The following is a 3,711-nucleotide window of genomic DNA, read 5'->3' as shown; positions in this document are numbered from 1 at the left end:
GGAGAATCAGCTAAGTCAGGCTAAAGAGGCACCGGGGTCAAATACAGAGGTTGCTCGTCTGACCAAAGAAATGCTGATCCCAGGCAACAGGTTGAGAACCTGAAGGAGAAACTGCTCATAGAGCAAATGTCGGCTAATGTCGAATTGATCTCGTTCTCAACACTCTTACTGCAGCTTTTAAGTCCTCTCCCTCTAGTGTCCCCTAGGCTAATCCACCAGTGACCGGTGAACAATTTCCAGTTTATCTTTTCTGTTTTGATGGCTCTATGGTAGTTGTTTTTGTTTTTCTCTTTTGTGGTATGGATGGAATTCACTTGTACTGCTCCCGCTGTTAACCGTCCAAATCTTCCTTTGTTGTAATGGGAAAGGCTTATGTTTTATTAAAATTAGTGAAGACTCCCCTCCTTTGCTATAAATGCTTATGTTACTCTGCTTCTCTTTTCTATCATGTGGTGTGCACGTATGTGGCATGAGTTAGCTAGGCTAGACTTCTTTATGATGATTGCTTGCTTGTGTATTTTTAATGATGCCAAAAAGGGGAATATAATTGAAACAGGGGATCTGATTAAGGGTGAAACATAAAGTCAGGGGGAACTTGTGAAGTTCTTGTTACTTCATCTGGTTTATTTGGCTCTGCATATGGGTTTGTCATCATCAAATATAATTGAACAGGGGATCTAATTAAGGGGGAAGCATAAAGTCAGGGGGAACATGTGAAGTTGTCAGGAGGAACTTGTGAAGTTCCTGTTACTTCATCTGGTTTATTTTGCTCTGCATATGGGTTATCAATTTCTAAGTTTGTCATCATCAAAAAGGGGAAAATTGATAGGTTTACTGTACCTTAGCTTTATGTTTTGATGATCTAACAAACTTATTGTCAAAGAACCAGATAAGGGCCTGACACACTTGGTACACAACTCAATCATCTGACTCGAGCAAATGTGAGTTGCTATGACTTCAGAAGATAAAAGAATTAACACAGGGACCTGATCCCCTTGTGTTTTCATGACTGCAGTACAAAGTCAAATGTCTATAGCTGGAAAGTGACTGCCTGCACTGTACACGCAAATAGTGCAGCACAGTACAACAATCACTCCCATTTGACCAACCAAGTGATTACATCATTTAAGTGATGTCATCTAAGTTATATTAACAAAGAGCATTACAAAAAAACATCACTTGAACACTTGAGAATTCATTCAAGCACTCCTACCATTCATCTGTCAAGTATTCAATTCTCAAGTGCATCAAGATTAAAGTACAACACTACTACGGACCAGTTCCTACAGCAAGTCTATTGTATGTCCTTAATTTAGTTATAACTTTGAAATTGTTCTTCATTGTAATTCCTACTTTGCTTATCTAGAAGCTTTAATAGGAAACCCTCAAAAACCATAAACCTTCAGTGTTTGTGTCGTGACTAGAGTTAGTCATGAGTTGAAGTCTTTGTAATAGGTGTGTTGCAAAGTGGCTTGTAATAGGTGTATTACAAGTTAGTGAGAGACTAAGAATTTAATTCCTAGATTGCATAGGTTGTAATCTAAAGCTTGCTCATAGTGAGGTTGAAATCCTACCAGTGTAGGTCGTGGTTTTTTCTATCCCCTTGAGCAGGGATTTTTCCACGTAAAAGTTCCCTGTTCTATTTACTTACTGTTACATTAGCGTTATCTGTGGAAACCTATATAGGACCTGGTCTCTATATAGTTTGGTGGACTCATATATTCTATCAAAAACAATATTTCGACATACAACTGCAAATTTCAAATGTTTATTACAGAGAATAGCCTTTGCGATTAGTATCCAGTGACAAACAATTACTATATAACGGAACTAGCTACCTCTATTGTCCAATGTCTCCCTTTCAAGCAGTCGATGTCAGTTGCCTACTTGCCTTGGTTCTCAGCATCCTTCCTTCCTTCCTTCCTTCTTTCTTTTTTTTTTTTCATTTCCTAGTTGGACCACCAACGAGGCGAAAATTCAGTTCTTTAAGATTTTTGGGCATTAATTAGTCCCACTTATGATAGCAAATCAAATTTGTATCGATGTCCCAGCAAGATGCGGCTTTGAAAAGCGTAGCACATATCCGTGCGTTCTGATCTTAAAATATCCTGATACCTTATAGCATCAATTCAATAGCGAATGCACCGCCAGAAAAGCAGTGCTAGAAATTTGTGAAAGCTTTAATAAAAGGCTATAATATTGGAACATTACTTGATAGAAAGGCAGTTTAGCGATTTTGAAAAAGCTTAGAGAGAGAATATTTGATATAAAGGAAAATTCTGTTATGGAACACTGTACAATGTCGTGTATTTATATAAAACAATTCCTAGCTAACTAAATGTGACAGCTAAGCAAAATAAGCATAAATAACAGGAAGCTTCTAGACACAGAATGGACGGTTGTGATTAAAACGTGGAGCTGCCTTTATCAAAGCATGTGGTTTGTCCACTAAACTCCCTTACTATAGCCTAAAATCCTCTCGTGTGTATCAAACAATAACCCTAGCCACCAGACTCCTCTTGTAAAAGATTACCACTGTCAACAACCCCCCTCAAGTTGGAGGGGGAAGAATGGACACCCAATGTTCCAAGAACGTCACGATGGAGAGGCCCAGTGAGGGGTTTTGTAAAGATATCAGCTAGTTGAGCGCGAGTGGGAACATACGAGAGAAAAATCAAATCCGACTGAAATTGTTGACGAACAAAGTGGCAATCAAGATCAATGTGCTTTGTTCGTTCGTGAAACACAGGGTTTTGAGTGATGTGAATAGCTGCTTGGCTATCAGAGTGCAGAGGAATCGATAGAGAAGGGTAAATAGATAGATTTTTGGGCAAACGGACCAACTAGGTCAACTCAGCACAACCCTGCCCATCAAGCAATATTTAGCTTCAGCCGACGACAAAGAGATCACAACAAGAAAAAGGCTTATTAGCCACCAACATTTAGCGACAGGTTAAGAATCTTGCCCCTAAAAGCATACTTATACGAAAAAGACTTATTTTCAGTCCCTAATGCTCGAATTTATATTTTTAATGGATGAAAATGATCAATAATTGGTCGCTATTACTCCAACTCGAGCGGTACTAAGCGCCAACATCAATTTGGCTCCTAAAAAGAATGAAAAAAATAAAGAAAAACTGCAAAATCACTCTCTCAAAAATATAACTCTCGTCTCTCAAAATCCCTAAACCTAATTTCACCTCTGAAGAACATGACTATGAGAGAGACCATGAGGGAAGTTGAAATTTGGCCGAAGACAATCAACGATGGTTCTTCTGCCAGTGCCACCCATTATTGTCTTCATCTCTTTGTCCCTTTCTCGCTTTCTAAAGTATTGATTTTCATCACCGTCGTTTGCCGAAAAAACCATCACTGGCAAACCTAGTCAAATTCGCAGTTGCGAACTCTCCAAAATCGTGTCATTAAGATCCCTCCTTTGTTCAATTTTTTGATGTTCTCCCCTGTTTCATCCTTCCATGCTCTAAAGGTCCCTCTTTTCCTCTTTAATTTGAGTATGCTAAGTGCTTGGTCTTCAGTCTATTCCTTGTAGCCTTCAGTTTTGATTTAAAATATGGAGATATTTCTGACTATCCCTAAATGTGTAATAGAACATTGTTGGGTTAATGTGTATTTGATTGCTTCCATTTGTCTGCTGTAGAAACATGTATTTAGGGATTTAGATGCATACTACCTTATATATATATATATATA

The 3,711-nt window shown here is 38.4% G+C and overlaps 1 long non-coding RNA gene across 1 annotated transcript in view; it reads left to right on the top strand.

The window, feature by feature from the left end:
* Positions 1-2,545: 2,545 nt before the first annotated feature.
* LOC109244798 overlaps positions 2,546-3,711 on the top strand; it is a 3,498-nt gene continuing 2,332 nt past the window's right edge. Inside the window, exon 1 of the long non-coding RNA XR_002070729.1 lies at positions 2,546-2,952. This is a non-coding gene — a long non-coding RNA (uncharacterized LOC109244798). The remainder of the gene's footprint in view (positions 2,953-3,711) is intronic.

Source organism: Nicotiana attenuata, unplaced genomic scaffold (genome assembly GCF_001879085.1).
Source record: "Nicotiana attenuata strain UT unplaced genomic scaffold, NIATTr2, whole genome shotgun sequence".
NCBI lineage: Eukaryota > Viridiplantae > Streptophyta > Magnoliopsida > Solanales > Solanaceae > Nicotiana > Nicotiana attenuata.
Note: the sequence above shows the minus strand (reverse complement) of the source record. Positions and strands in the feature narration are given on the sequence as shown.